General features: G+C 38.5%; 1 long non-coding RNA gene across 1 annotated transcript in view; it reads right to left on the reverse strand.

Annotated features, from left to right (window-relative positions):
* Positions 1 to 2,303, reverse strand: part of LOC146406826 (uncharacterized) — a 46,560-nt gene extending 44,257 nt beyond the window's left edge. Inside the window, exons 1-2 of the long non-coding RNA XR_014840927.1 lie at positions 2,128 to 2,303; positions 495 to 567 (exon numbers count right to left, since the gene is read on the reverse strand). This is a non-coding gene — a long non-coding RNA (uncharacterized LOC146406826). The remainder of the gene's footprint in view (positions 1 to 494; positions 568 to 2,127) is intronic.
* Between the last annotated feature and the right edge of the window lie 14,822 nt (positions 2,304 to 17,125).

A 17,125-nucleotide genomic window follows, 5' to 3' on the forward strand; every position in this document is an offset into this window, starting at 1 on the left:
AATCATTTTTAAGCATGGGCAAATCATGGCTCAGTAATATTATCAACAAATGAACCTTTGGCACCATAACTGCCTAAAGTCCGAAGATACTAAAAGCCTTATATAGGACCTGAGCCCTTCCCATATTTGGCAAACAACAGTGGGTTGCAGGGGCAATTAAGATGTTTCTAGAACTATTGCTCATTATTCTCTTGGGCTAGGATCTCTCCTCATGTAATTATGTAAGGCTATAAACTATTTGTTTTCTTATTAGCTTAATCCAGTGCATCATATGAAAATTCCTCTTGTGGAGTGAATATATGGATAGATACTTCATGAAGCAAATATACTAATATTTTAATTATAGAATATAAGTGGTGGTTATATGAATGTTTACTGTATAATTCTTTCAATTTTTGGATTTGAAAGTTTTTAGAATACAACATTGGGAGAAAAATCCCTCTTATAAAATGTTTCATTATTCTACAGATACTTATGGGCCCTTTACTACATACCTGGCACTGGTATATGCTGAACAAGGAGCTTTCAGTTCAGTGCAACAATCCTGCAGCAATGGCTTAGGCTAGACTTGGAACCCAAAGCAGAGAACCAGATATTCTTTCACTTGGAACAGAAAAAACCCAGCCTGAGAAGTGAGCCAATCTGACAGCTGAATGAATTTAAAAGTCAATCAGAAAACTCCTCACCCACTACTACCCCCTCCCACAACCTCCAGTCCACTTCCCCAGTCCCACCCTAAGGGGAAATCTCTCCCAAATAGGACACTGACCAAAGACTGAGATTTCTTCCTTTGACTTCATAAAACTCTGCCCTTTCAAATCCCTTTGCGTCTTTAGCAGGAGTCATCCCATAGTAGCTGACTCCCTCACTGCAGGAAACTCTGGATATAGACTCTGATGAACTCTATGGGAGGCCTTTGACCTTTTGATAGTCTTCAACTGCCAACATCTACAAGCTTAGTTAAAATCAGGTGTGACAACTTTTCAAAAACAAATATGGCACCTCTACTTGTTTCCCTCATATCGCCAGTCTCTTCTTTAATGTAGTCTGATTTTAAGAGAGACAGGGATAAAACCGCAGGCTGCTTGCCCCCCATGTCACATAATCCAAGGTGCCTCCTTGGGGGCATCTTACTTGGGAAGGTCATCTGCATCCTGGGCAAACTCGTTGAAAATAGCTGAGTATTCATCAGCATTCGCAAATGCTTTGCCCTCCCAAAGTAAAGGATAAGGAAGTATCAGTGATGGCTGCCTGTGGGCTGCATATCTATTTACTCTGTGAAACAGTAACCTGAATAACCATGACCGAGTCACTCCAGGAGACCCAGTAAAAATCATGGCATTGGTCCATCTGTTTCTATTCAATATCTCCCATCTCACCTGACCAAACACTCAAATACTGACTCCTGACACCTTTTCTCATGAGGTCAAATAAAAGGGATTACCTTCTTTTCCTTAAAATGCTCATAGTTATAAGCTTTGGAAAGAAAGCATGAAGGAAAGGAAGAAAAGGAAGGAGGGAAGGAGAAGGGTAGGGAGAAAAGAAGGAAGTTAACCCTGTTTTACAATCTTGCTGAAGATGGAGAGAGATCCTTGCAAGGAATTATCCTCAATGTTTTAATTTTAAAGTTGCCAGTCATGGAGTTTCCATGATGGCTCAGTGGTAATGAACCCAACTAGTATCCATGAGGACATGGGTTCAATTCCTGGCCTGGCTCATTGGGTTAAGGATCCAGCATTGCCACAAGCTGTGGTGTAGCTCACAGACATGGCTTGGATCCTGTGCTGCTGTGGCTGTGGCGTAGGCCAGTAGCTGAAGCTCCAATTCGACCCTTAGCCTGGGAACTTCCATATGCCTCAGGTGCATAAAAAGACAAATAACAAAACAAACCAAAAAAACCCACAATGAAGTTGCCAGTCACAATGGCAGATAACACTGTTAGTTTCTTTTTAACACTGCATAGCATTTTTCAGAATTATTGCTGAGCTTCATAGATACTTTCCCTCCAAATTTTCTAACAGAGGCTTATTATCACTCACTTCTGAATCAACAAATCCTCATGCAAAAGGGAAGGCCTAGCAGTGTAATACCCAGTTAGTGCAATCATCCTTTTTGTCAAAATCTTACTCAGTTGGGTTTTGGAGTTTCACTGTTAGTACAATATTCTGAAATCTAACAGGAGGTATCTGCTTAATATGAGCAACACCCTTCTGACACACTCTTCAGAACTGGCTGACTTGGAGACGACGCATGTCTGTCTGGAGATGTTTGCACAAAGAACCAGGTGAGGTCCTCCAAGATGCCTATAGGTAGGAAGTTAGAAAAGTGACTTCTAGATTCTTCTAAAAAGGCTTCTAGGACAAAACCTAAATGGAGAAAAAGATGAAAGGAAATAATGGAGGAGGAGAAGAAGTTAGGAAAAAAAATGTTCAACTAAGTATCATGGTTGTGAAAGGCTAACCCCATGAGTCCACCAGCTTAGAATGCCTATCCCATTTTTAAGTCCCTTGGAAAAGACCTCCACTCAAGATGCTGTCAGGCTGTACATGCCACACTACCCTGGCTCTGTTTAAATGTACTGGTGACCTATTGGCTGGGACACCATCAGGAGCATCCCCACAGAACCAGCCAGACAGCCAGATCAGGCACAGCACTAAATGGGCCACCTTGTGACACAGAAGCTGCTCCCCAGCCTTTACCTTAAATCCTCTGCAGCTTGAGGCAGGGTTAAGAGACCGTGGTTCCCAAGGGGAGGCCAGGCACCCAGGACCTGTGCACCAGATGAAGATCAGACCCCTCTGAAAACTGAATGAACTGGCCCCTCCAAAAGTCCCCTTCTCATCAAATGAACCTTCACTTCTTCACCAAAATTGGTAACAATTGTAAAACGACACACATAACACAAGAAAACAAACGTCCATTCGGTGCAAGAGTAAACATGACTAGGAAGGCTGCTATTGCTTTACTCAAAAAAGAAAAGAAAATGGTAGTTTGTGTTTGACATTTATCATTTTGACTTGCATTTGTAGTGAGCAATGACCAACACACCAAGCCCGGGCACCATCCTCTGCTGGACTCTGATAGGTCTGGTCTCCATGGTGCATTGCCTGGGCAATATCGCTTCCCTATTCCATCCTCATCGAGAGAATCTCAGCTCCTGCAGGAAAGGAAATGTGTCCAGAGGGGGAAAAAAGCAGTTGTCAGACTCTACTGCAGCAAATGATCACTGTGGGACTTGGTTCAGGACAACAAGATGTACGTTTACTGGGGTTTCTGGAAATGTTCCAAATTCTCATATAGCCACTTCTTCCTCCTTCTTCTTCCTTCTTTGTTTCTGGAATGCTGACATACTTAGATGCTCAGCCATTATGCACAAAGGACACCAAAGCATAAAGGTGAAATGAGCCTGGCCCTAGAGCAGCTATATTTGCCCCCGAAATGGCCATGTCCAGTTTTAGCAAGAAAAAGGAAACTTCTCATGTGTTTAAGCAGTATCAAAATTCCGTCGCTTTCAACTAAATCTATCCCAAGGAGAGAAAGGGGATCAGGAAAGACTAACATTTCCCAAAATGCTTTGGGTTTTATTCACATCAAGTTGTTCTCTTCATTTTCAGATCAAGGAGATACTTTTGGAATAATGTGCTGGTTGCCTCCATGCTTTGTTGCAACCACCTGACATCACTAGAAGGAAGACAGGTGTGAGGTCCTGTCATTTTGGTGATTAAGATAGAACTAAAGGACAGTCAAACTCCATCACACTTGTCCTCCAAGGAGAGCTTCTCCTCCTTCAATAGTTTATGAATACAATAAAAACAAAGAGTAATGTCCAGGATAACATGTAAGTCCATGTTTCCTACTTTACTATTAATGGAAGACTATTCTAGAATTAGCTCACAAAGTTTATTGTGTGTGTGCATGTGTGTGTGTATATATATACATATTTTACATTGCCTAACAAAAGGTCATCCTATGCCATTCTCCAACTATTTACAGCAAAAAAATTACAAATTTTGATGTAAAGCATGGACATCAGAGACCCAATATCTTAAAAAGAGAGATCTACGTACTTCAGATGAATTCCAGCTGTCGGAGGACCTATAGCAAACATGTTTTGAGCAGAAAACTTACAGTCCAGACACCCTTGGTCATTCAGAGCCTAGAAATGAAACTCTTCACACTTGGTTCCTTGAATTCAAACTGCTGCCCCTTTAACTGTGCATCCTCATTTATAAAATCAGTAGGATGGTTGATGGCTACCTGCCTCCTTCACAAGGCAGTTGTGAGAAACAGATTGATGCCAGTACAACTTTTCCCACTCTCTTCTTTAGCTTGCAGTGTTTTGTGGTGCTTTACTGGGTTAATTTCAAAGCAATTTAAATAGACTTGGTCCAGCCACTCCTATACTGACTGTCTTTCAAAAATAGTGCAACAAAGGTTGGAACCCCATTCTTCCATGCTAGATGGGAAGTGTCGACTGCTACAGTGGTAAATTTGCCAGAGTCCATTCCCAAGAGTGGGGAGGCTACTGGTAGGCAGTGATGTCTATAAATGAAGGAGAAATGAGAAGGGAAAAGAGCTGGTTAGTTGCAACAAACACCTTAGTTGGCGATTCCTCCTCCCTTCACCTTGCCTACCTCCTAATGTAGATGCTGAAAAACTGCCTTTTTTAGAGAGGAACTAAAAGGAGAGAGACTTGCTTTTTCCAGCCATCCTTGTAGCTCAGAAAGGCCATGAGACCCCTTCTGCCAAAGAGATGTAAGGCAGAGGGACGTCTGGGGAAGATTTTTGTCCCTGGATAAAAAGAAGAGAGGTATGTGAGAAGAGCTGTCTCTTGCCATCTCGACAGACCTCCCACTTCTGCACTCATGCATGGCCAGGTAAAGACTTGCTCCCTGTAGGTGTGGCAACCAGCTGGTGACCATGAAGTATGACCCTACAGATAAAAACCACACATGCTACAGATGTTGAGGCATAAGGAAGAAAGAGCATGGGACCCCCGCAATAAGTCACAAACCAATCTAGAAAGAGTTACCTCTAAACATCTTATTAAGTTTACAATTAATGTCCTTCGGGACACCTAAAAGAACAATACTGACTCAGATTCTGCATTGGGACTTACAAAAAAATTATAGGGGTTCTAAAAATATAACACAAAAGTATCTCAAGAACAAGGCACCAGTAATATCCAAATCCATGGATAACCAGTTCAAACAGCTTGTTAGTTCATGGAAATATTTACCTGGCAGAGTAAGAACTAACTGGAACAATTTCAGGGTTCCTCAGCCTCCAGGTTAATGTAGAATGAATGCCAGATTTCTCTGGAAGGAATTTCACAACACCCTCTTCATTGAGAATGTGCTTACTTGCCTTACAGACACAGCTGAAAAGACCAAGGAAATCCTGAGAATCATTTCTTATATTTATACAGCAAACACCTGGAGAAATTGATCATTTTATTTTGTTTTTAAGAATAATGAATCTTTGCAATAGCCTACCATTTTAGAGGGAAAAGATACAAAGGACATGAAATTAAGTGATACCTAATATATCAGAGTCAAAATGTAGCCCCATTTAAGACAGCCAGTAAAACAGCAGAGGTTAGAGACAGTTATCTTTTTTTTTTTTTTTTTTTTTTTGCTTTTTAGGGCTACACTAGAGGCATATGGAAGTTCCCAGGCTAGGGGTCAAATCGGAGCTACAGCTGCCGGCCTACCCCACAGCCACAGCAACACAGGATCCAAGCCACATCTGTGACCTACACCACAGCTTGTGGCAATGCTGGATCCTTAACCCACTGGGCAAAGCTGGGATCAAACCCGCATCCTCATGCATACTAGTCATAATGGGAACTCCAAGATCCAGTTATCTTAAATCCCATCTAGCCTCTGTCCCTCTGGCATACTTTCCAGATAACGCAGCAGATGATCCAAATGAATGACTCAGTTCATTATACCTCCCAGCAGCTAGGCTAGGATACTGAGAAAACACAGATTAAAAGGCAAATCAAACCAGCTCATTGAAATAATTGTATTTATGGCACCATAGTCATTTTTTGACTCCCAAACATTTGGAATAAATAAATAAATAACAAAAATTCATACAACAAATAAATAATATAAATTTATAATATGTATAATATGTATAATGCACCAATACAAAAGCATACTTAAAAGTCTGAGAGGTTTTCAGCATTCCCATCACGATGCAGTAGAAATGAATCTGACCAGGAACCATGAGGTTGCAGGTTCGATCCTCGGCCTTTCTCAGTGGGTTAAGGATCCAGCATTGCCCTGAGCTGTGTTGTAGGTCACAGACGTGGCTAAGATCTGGCATTGCTGTGGCTGTGGTGCAGGCCAGCAGCTGTAGTTCTGATCAGACCCCTAGCCTAGGAACCTCCATATGCCACAGGTGCCACCCTAAAAAGAAAAAAAAAAAAAAAAGTCTGAGAGATTTTCAAATAATAACGTCTACAAAGTAAGCAAAAATAGACTAAGTAGGAATAGCAGAGAGGGAAGAAATATTTTAGCAATATTTTAAGTACTATTTGAGAGGTAACGGAGGTTAAAGTGAGCATTTTGTTCTCATTTGTTAATAAGGCATACTACAACTCTTTCAAAATAATGTGAGGTGACTTTATACAAAGTCTACATAAACCAAAGGGCCTTTAGAATATAAATAATACTGCCGGGAATTCCCATTGTGGCTCAGCAGTTAAAGAACCTGACATAGTGTCCACGAGGATAAGGATTTGATCCCTGGCCTTGCTCAGTGGGTTAAGGATCCAGCGTTGCCACAAGCTGTGGTGCAGCTCACAGATGTGGCTCAGATCCATCATCGCCATGGCTGTGGCATATGCCTCACCTGCAGCTCCAATTTGACCCCTAGTCCAGGAACTTCCATATGCCGCAGGGGTGGCCTTTAGAAAAAGAAAACAAACAAACAAACAAAAAAATACTGTCTGAGTGCAAACTCTTGCCTTACCACATACTAGCCATGTGATTTAACCTCTCACTCCCTCAGGCTTACTGATCAAGTTTACTGTGGGAGCTGTAACATCTCCAACCTCAGAGGGTTCTTACCCCACTTTAAGTGTTAATCTACCTGAGGAAGCTCAGAGAATACCAAGCAGGATAAATGCCAAGGAAACTACACCTAGGCATATCATTTTCAAATTACAGAAAATCACAGATTAAGAACACCCAAGAATCTACTGCAAGTAGCCAGAGAAGAAAAACATCTCATCTACAGAGAAATAAAGATCAGAATTACACCTGACTTCTCCTCAGAAACCATGCAAGCAAGAAGAAAGGGGAGAGAAATATTTAAAATATTGAAAGAAGAAAATATCAGCAACCTAGAATTCTGTATCTTCTGAAATTATTCTTCAAAAGCAAAGGAGAAACAAAGCATTTCTCAGACAAACAAATATTGAGGGAATTTGTTGCCAGTAGACCAGTCTTGTAAGAAATGTTAAAGAAGTTCTTTGGAGAGAAGGAAAGTGATACAGGACAGAAACTTGGATCTACATAATGAAAAGAAGAGCATGGAAGAAGGAAGAAATGGTTATTCTGCCGCAGTTCCTTAGATGGATTTATGAAAGCTTTAAGAGGAATTTTCAAAGTGTGTTAATGGGCCACTCAAGATTGGTCCTATGATTTGGGGTTTGATTATTTTAATGCTGGTGATAACCATATGCATAAGCCTCTTCACCCTGATCCAGCAGGTCTGGGTAAGGCCATGGGACTAACAGCTCCCCAGGTAACCAGGCTGTGCAGCCAGAGATGGGGCCATGGCTCCAGACCTTTGCTCATAAACTGATATAGCCCATGTACTACCTTAGGCAGTAAAGTTTTTCCAGATCTTTGCAATATCAAAGGCTGTTCACAGGTGGACTTGGGTTAGTTGTAAGTGTGTATTAACAATTCTAGGGCAACCACTAAAAAAAAATTTTTTAAGTATAATTGATATGCTAAGAGTGGAGAGAAAATGGAATCACAAAGGGCAGAAAATCAGTAGAAGACGAAAATAGGAACAAAACTAAGGTAACAAATGCAAAACAATAGCAAATATGGCAGATATTCATCCAACGATATCAATAGCCATATTGAACATCAATGGTGAAAATGCACAAATTGAAAGACAAAGAATGTCAGAATGGATCAAAAAATAAGAGCCAACTTCACGTTGTTTACAAGGAATCCACTTCAAATTTAAAGATGCATGTAGATTTAAAACAAATGGATGAAAAGTTAATTTATCTAAAGTTTCTAGAACAGTGCTTCACCAAAGGTAAATACTAGGCAACTGTTTATTATTATCAGAAGAATTCAATAATATAATTAATAGCTATTTTAAAAATATACTGATATATATTTACTGTAAACACTTGGAAGATTTAAAGAATTGATCATATCTTAGGACATTAAGAACATCTCAATAGATTCTAAAAAGTACACAGTATAAAACTCTGATTCTCTGTAGTAAAATAAGTAACCATTTTTTTTCCTTTTTATGGCTGCACTTGTAGCATGTGGAAGTTTCCGGGTTAGGGGTCAAATTGGAGCTGCAGCTGCAGGCCTACACCATATCCACAGCAATGCAGGATCCAAGGTACATTTGTGACCTATGCCACATCTTGCAGCAACGCTGGATCCTTAACCCACGAGCGAGGCCAGGGATCAAACCCCACATCCTCACAGACACTATGTCAGATTCTTAATCCACTGAGCCACAATGGGAACTCCTACAATTTTTTTTTAATTGGTGAAATGTAAACACCACATCTCTATCACCACTGATTAAGACATCTTTTTTGATTGAGGTAGAGGTTTTGTTGGTTATTGATGTTACTGTTTTTCCCTCACAGATACATAAGAAATTTCCCCTTTTCTTGTTTAAGCAAGATAGTTCGTCTTAAAGTCCTTAGGTTCTGGATTCCTTTGCTAGAGAAGAGCTAACTTTGTTTCTGAGAAATGTTAGAGGAAATAAGTTTTTCTCTGAGGATGAAAAGAATGTGGCCCTTCCTGCGAAACTGTTGGGGGCTTCAGCAGCTGGAGGTCTGGGTTACAGGCTGGTTCCTTAGACCCCAGAAAGGAACTGAGCATCCTGAGTTTTAGAGTTTCAGCCAGGATCCTCAAGGCCAAATTTTGATGTTGAGGGGATGAAAGGTAACTTCTAATATGATATGAAGAGTCGTTGTCATCCATTGTTACATAACAAACTATCCCCAAACCTTAAAATGTTGTTGACTTTAAGACAAAAGCCATTGCACTAGATCTGAAGATTTTGTGGGTCTAGAATTTAGATAGGCATCAACTGGGTGACCTCTGCTCCATGTCCGGTTGGCAACCATAACTCAGTAGTACTCAGATGGCAAATGGACTGTTCTGCACAGTCCAGGATGGCTTCATACCCATGAAGCCTTCATGCACAAGTGCCCAGACAAGGATGGCTTGAAGAACCAGAGTAGCCGGTCTGTTGAGCAGAGCCCTGCAGGGGACCTTTCAGGACAGCCACGTCAGTATCACCAAACACTATCCAGGAGTGAACAAAGCACTAGCAGCATAGTCTTTTATAATCTAGGCTCAGATATCACCTAGTGTCGCTTTTACTGTTTACTGGTAGAAGTAGCCACAAGCCAGAGCAAATAAAAGGGAAGGGCACATAAACTCTACCTCTGAATAGTAGGGGAATCAAAAACATTGCAGTCATGATATTAAACCACACAATTACATGGACATGGGCTTAGACCAGAAGAAGCATCCAAAATAGACTGAAAATCTGAGGTCCTTCCCCAATTTCACGGACTACATAAGCCACCAGAATTCATATATAATATGCCTAATGGAAATGGAGCCAAAAAGCTGACTGTTGACTTAGTTATATGTTTTTAATCACATTAAGAAAATAGCTGTCAACAAATATAATAAATGATAACAGATTATGAAACATAATAAAAATGAAAAGTTTTAAATATTGCAATAATTAACAAAATGGGTCACAAAGTCAAGAAGTGAGCAAATGCTACAGGAAAAATGGCACCAATAGACTTGCTCAACACAGGGTTGCCACAAACCTTCAGTTTCTAACAAATGCAATTATCCATGAAGCGCAGCAAAGCAAGGCACAATAAAGTGAGGTGCCTGTCCTAGCACACTGATGTGGGATTAAAGTGAAACACTCAGCTATCCGAAACACTTTCCCTTACAGGACAGATGATCAAAATCTTAATGAAAATCATCAAGTCCTAGATGCTGAATATCATGGCAATGTTATAACCAAGGTCTAAATTGCTGAGAAATGCAATTGAAAAATTCATACTAAAATTAAAATAGACTACCTTAATATATATTCAACCTCTAGGTCTAAGTATATTCATTTCTACCATAAGTTTTGAATAGAAACAAACATTGTAAAATTAAAATTGAATTTTTAGCCTGAGGCGAACATGGAAATGAAAACTGAAAAAAAAATAAGTTCAATACATTTATTTCTTTTACCCAGAGTTTTACTAAAGGTTTTGAGTTATTTGAACATTTAGACCTCTTACATTTTAACTTCCTCTGAAAACAATAGAAATATATTCCCACCCTGTTACAGTTTTATCACCCAGTTCCTATAGAGAAATCCTTTCAACTGAAACAGTTTAGCAAAAAGGTTAAAATCCAAGATTCTATAAATTAACGATGAGGATTAGTAATTTAATAGTTGCTAAATGTTACATATTTAATGTACTTAGAAGAACTCTTTCATGCCCTGGGGCTAATAACTCATTTAATTAAATTATTAATTTAGTGAAATGCAGAATGAACATTTAATCTTCCTATTCTATGGCAAACTTATCTTCCCATCACATGGCAAATACAAGTAGCTTGAAAAGCCACAAATAACTCAAAACAATATAAATGTATAGGTATTTCAGTATGTAAAGCAGAAAAAAAAAATCAGTATCTGGTTCAAATTGTTCTAAAAACTCAAGCTCAAACTTCCTTTTCCAGTTGGCATTTGCCTAATTTCTGGATTCCACCAATTGTCTTTAAATTCTAAACAGTGAAAAACTACTTCCTCAGAAGTAGACCCAAAAAAAGAAAGAAAATGAAATCACCTTTAAAGCAATCAAAACCACCACCAACCATCATTACTGGGGAAATAAGTGGTCAGGATTTGAGTGAGACTTTGAGGGCATAAATATAAACTTCTACATACCACACCTTAGCTGTACTTTTTCAATTGAAGTCTCCAAAAATTACATGGCTTCTAAAGAGTGAATTACACTCGTATTTTTCCCATAATCAAAGGATATAGATCAAAGTTTGGTTTCTCAATCTTGTTGCTTCCTGAAGATGTATTCTCATGTGAATATGAGGCCATCGCCTGGGTAAATCAAGAAATCAGTTCAGAAAGTGATCAAAACCATGAAAAAATCATTTTCTAAATTATTGAGGGACATGCAAACACACTTTATTGAGAGCCCCAAGGTCACAGCAAAGAAGAGTATTTATGTATATTCTTGCCTTGTGCTTTGTCATATTTTTTTTCATTAAAGTGGCTTCGTGTGGAGATTTATAAGGAAAGGCCGTGCTGTACCAAAGGAAGGAAAGGGGGTTGTAGATTTTAACCTTTCATGGAATCATTTCAGTAACTTAGATTTCCTTTTACCTTTAATCTGTTCACATGGAGGAAATATTTTGGAAATATTTCTCTACCTCCCCCCCATATTGATTGTTTTTAAAAAGAATTTTGTTAGATACTGAACATCAAGCACAAGTCAATATAGAATTATTAAAAATGCTATTTCTGGAAAGAACAAAAGGCTAGGTTAGGGTTGGAAGACTCCTGGGAGGAGGGTGGCAAGAGCAGGGTGAAAGCAAATTAATTACAGGATGTTTTCCATCCAGGGTAAATTCATCTACTTGACAATGAAAGGGGGGGTGGGGTGAAGCTCTCTTGGTTATGGATTGGGCTTGCTTAGAACTTAAAACAACCAAGAAACACCATTATAGGGACATATGCACCACGAAAAATATCATCACAACTAAACATTTAACTAAATGGGGAAGAAAAATAAGTTCTACCCATTAGGCAAAACTAAGTTTTTAACCTTGTTATGATAAAAGTTGTCCCTTTACAGTAAGACAAAATTTTTATTTCCATAAATAGGTCAAAAGGTACATGCAATACCTGATATTGTTCTATAGAATAAATGCTCTGGGCACAGCTGTCTTCATACCACTGCAGACAATTTTTTTAGGGAAAAAAAGAAAAAGAAAAATATAAGTAATGTAATAATTCTTTTACACCAAAAGAATCTTGCATCTATTCTATAATTTATATATCTGAAAATTATTAGCTATCAAAAGTTGTGAGTCAAAGTTATTTTTATTAAGATACTTTTGAATTTTTTAAAGTGTTTTAGTTTAGGCCATATTTATCAAAGTTAACATGTGATATGTAAAATGCAGTAAAAACCAGTGGTAAAATGCAGATAACCTCCTCTCTGTTTCTCATCTTAATGAGGTGGCTTTACTCTGAGAGGACTTTCACATTTTCTTTGACCTCTATCAAACTCATTGTAAATTGACTGAGATAATCAGCAAACTTACAAAATTAATAAGTGGTAGTTGGAGAAAACTGTAGCAAAACAATTTCTGACTAGAGGAGGAGGAACCCTCTAAGTAAGCAGAGAAATAAAACTTTTCAGTCAATGAACTTTTATCAGTCACAAATGGATAGGTAATCAAAGGTTTTTTTTGTTTTGTTTTGTTTTTTGCTTTTAAATCACACAGCACTGAAAAGATTTCAGGTATTTTCACATCATTTTCCAAGAAATGGTCACACCTGGTATACTGCCCCCATCTCTGTATTCCAGAATGTTATTACCTAATGAGGATGAGTTGGCCAGATAATTTAACATTCTACAAAAAAATCTAATTGTATGACTATTGTAGGTAATCCTACTTCATTACCTCAAAAAAAAAAAATGTGAAAGATTTACCACAATATTTAAACATGCTTCATATAAAGTGGTCATATTTAACACAAAACTATTCATGGAAAAGTGCCCACATTTTTATACATATGTAAATGTTTTTACTTTATTAGCACATTTTCTTTGCACATTAACATATCTACCTCTAATGAAACATTAGATACCACCTTTCACCATGAGAGAGAAGAGGGCAGGTCTTGGTGGAAAAGATTCCTGTTTTCTGACCACAGGAGTAGCTGTGTGACCCAGCTGGACTCATCTGAGAATTTTATTATTCTGACCACATTGATTGGTTCAAGAATGAATATGTGATCCAATTTAAGTGATTTGGATTCTTGGCTAGGATCACTCTGCTGAGCTTTAGAGGAAAGAAATGCCTTTTCTCTACTGATCACAAAACTGTAACAATGTGTTCCCAGGGCTGCCAGCAGCTAGATCCTTTACCACATAGAAGAATTTGAGAGAACAGAGCTGATATACAGAGACAGCTGTGAAATGAGAGGGTCAAGACATAATGGATTGAGTTCTGAGAGGCACCCATCAAACCATAAAATTATATTCCATGATTTGGAGAAGTCAGGATGTTCCCTCCTCAAACATAGAATAAACCACTTTCTGTTCCCTGATAACCACCTCTCTTGAGATTAGATTAGGTCTCATTGAACCCTCTGTTCTAAATATTTATCTAATTTAGGATTACTTTCACAGTCCTGACACATAGTAGAAACTCAAAGAATGAATCAATGAATGGGTGAATCCATGAACACTGGAACATACCATACAGTTAATGAAGATGAATTAGTCAAAAGAGGAACATAATACCTCAAAGCTGACATTGAGAGATGCTTCTTTTTTTTTTTTTTTTTTTTTTTTTTTCCTTCCCTGCTTTTTAGGGCTGTACCCATGGCATACTGACATATGGAAGTTCCCAGGCCAGGGGCTGAATTGGAGCTGCAGCTTCTGGCCTATGTCACAGCCACAGCAATGTGGGATCTGAGCCACATCAGTGACCTACATCACAGCTCAAGGCAATGCCAGATCCTTAACTGACTGAGTGAGGCCATGGATCAAAACCACATCCTCATGGATACTAGCCGGGTTCATTACTGTTGAGCCATGACAGGAACTCCTGAGAGATGTCTTTAAATAGCCCTATAAATATATGATCTTTTCTGGATATTATATTCAACTTAGGTATATAACACCAGAAAAAAGTGAGGGTTCCATGGAGAAAGCAGTCTGGAGCAAAAGACTGAGTTTAAAAGCTGGCAAAATGGGCCTTCTAGCAATCAGCTGGGATCTGAGCAAACCCTACTGTTATTATGGACTGAATGTTTGTATCCCCCTAAAACTCACACATTGAAGAACTAATCCCCAGTGTGATGGTATTGGGGGGGGGGCCCCTCTGGGAGGTAATTGGGTTTAGATGAAGTCATGAGGGTGGGGTATCCAGGATGGGATTAGTGTCCTTAAAAGAAAAGCACCAGAGAGTTTGCTTTCTCTCTCTACCTGCACACACAGAGGAAAGTACACATGAGGACACAGCAAGAAGGCAGGTATCAGCAACCCAAGGAGAGAGGTCTACCAGGCACCAACCCTGCTGGCACCTTGATCTTGGACTTCTAGTCCCCAGAATTGTGAGAAATAAATTGTTGCTTAAGCCACCAACGCCATTGTACTTTGTTATAGCAGCCTTAGCTGACTAATACAGATTTCTCTATCAGGATCAGGTTTTATGTTTCAGAATCAGCCTCATGACAGAATATAATGAGGCTTCAGCTCCCCACACAGAAGACAATTTCATTTGAAGCAAATTTTACTGTTTATTGACTATACAAACTATAGTAAGATTTATATTTTATAAAGTGGCTACCATAGGTCACTCTGAATTTTAGTTTGCCTATTTCTCTTAGATTTTTGTTGTTGTTGATCTGAGTTTCAATAATTGACTATTGAATAAAATAAACATCTGTTGAACACATTGTACATACTGCTTCAATCTAGATCAAGGGATATTGAATTACACAAAATGTCTATCCTCATAGAGTTTCCATTCTAGTGAAAGGGATGGATTGGTAGGGGTATAGTCAAACAAAACAAGTAAACAAATAAACATGCTGTATGTCAGATGGTGACTTCCAGTTCTGGCCATGATAAACCATTTTATATCTGATTAACCATCTTACAAAAACAATAATAACAACAACAAACTACATGGAAAACATGAATAAAGAACTGGAAAGGGATCAATTTGGGCAGACTATGATACTCAAGACAGAACACAGAGGATGAGACCCACATTTACCCTGCCATTTTCCCTGAGTACATTTTCCAAAATGCAGCACATGGGATAAGTGCACAACCTGAAAGCAGCAGCCTCAGTAAAGAGCAAAAGTCAGTGTCTGGAGCTGTCAAGTTAATTTGGACTTGAGGAGCAAAACCAAAGAAAGGAAAGAATCAGAAGGAAAACTCAAAGTTCTTCATACAAACACCCCCTCAAGTCATTTTCTGATTTTTAAAATGTTCATGCACAGGATAAACCTCCATGAAGAAAAAGGGGAAAAAAAGGAATTTAAAAAATAATAGATAGATGGATAGATAGACAGACAGAAACGCAGATAGATATTTATGAACCCTCAAAAAAAAATAATAGCAGCAGGGCAGCTAAAAAGTCAAACAGAGACTTTAGCTACTGAGAAGGGCTGGGGAGACAGAGGTTGGAGTTGGAAGAAGAGTGGTCTTGGTAGACATTCAAACTTGAAATTGAGACCTCACGGTGGCCATTTCCTAGGGGCAAAGGCTATGACATAAGAGAAAGGGAAAAGCTTAAACAGACCAGGCTTAATAGTGTTCACAATCAAGTTTCAAAAGAATCAGGATTATTTGCCAATTTTCTAGCTGACTTCCAGAAGAAAACTTAATCCTCCTTAAAGGAAGGGAGTAATAGTCCAGAGTTTCTAAAAATTTTTCATCCACAATGTTCAGCCTCAATCAAATATTACCAGTGGTGCTTAAATTCTTTTTCAAAAAACACGGCCAAGGGATGCCAAACTAGGCAGTAAGGAAAAACTAAATAGAAATGGACCCATATAGAAAATTTTAGGAGAAAAATAGAAACAACCAAAGAAAATAAATGGAAACTCTAGAATCAAAGAGTACAATATCTGAGATTTAAAATTTACTAGATGGAAATAAAATGAAATTTACTAGATGGGCTTAACAACACATTGGAGACTGCAGATATAAGGATTACTTAAAGATTGATCAAGAGAAGTCACAATCTGAAGCACTGAGAGAAGATGATTGAAAAAATAAAGAGCCTCAGTGATATTTAGGAAAACATCAAACAGTCTTATACGCATGTCTTATAGATCTAAGAAACACAATAAATCCCAAGCAGGATAAATACAAAGAGAAACACACACCTCAGGACATCATAATCAGACTACTGAAAAATAAAGGCATGGAGAAAAATTAAAAAGATAAAAATAATGAAGAAAAAAATTCTTAGAATTGCTGGGGGTTAGAGGATTACACAAAATTGACAGAAGAACAGCAATATGAATGACGGCTAATTTCTTATCAACAACAATGGGGTCCTGAAGACAATGGAATGATATTTTTAAAGCACTTAAGGAGGAAAAAAGGAGTCAACCCAGAATTCTATATCTAGTGGAAATACCTTTCAAAGATGGGTAAATTATACTTCAGTTAAACAAAAGGTGAGGGAATCCATTGCCCTCAGACTTGCAATACCAGAAACATTAAAATTTGCTTTAAATAGAATTTAGCTACTTTCAGTTTCACCTAATCCTCTAAACTTTTAAAGCTAACCATATGTGCTGATAGAGTTTAGGACAACTATTCTAAGTTGATAACAAAAGATTATTGCTATCTTAATGATACTCAGCTATGTATGTATAATATAAATCACCATTTCCCAGAAGTATGCAGGGGACTCTCCCTTAGCTTGATCATAGCAATTACCACATGAATGCAGATGGCTAATTTTTTCTACCCATTTAGGTTCAGGCAGAGAAGCTGAACATCAGGAATAAGTATAGCTAGAAGTGCTTCTAGAAGGAAATTCTTGCTCAGTGTGTGGAATAGTGTTGAGTGAGCATGGGTATAGGAAGT

This window comes from Sus scrofa, chromosome 1 (assembly GCF_054392235.1).
Source record: "Sus scrofa isolate SSC_HxYL_T2T_F1_AM1 chromosome 1, Sscrofa_HxYL_maternal_Yorkshire_Landrace_v2.0, whole genome shotgun sequence".
Taxonomy (NCBI): domain Eukaryota; kingdom Metazoa; phylum Chordata; class Mammalia; order Artiodactyla; family Suidae; genus Sus; species Sus scrofa.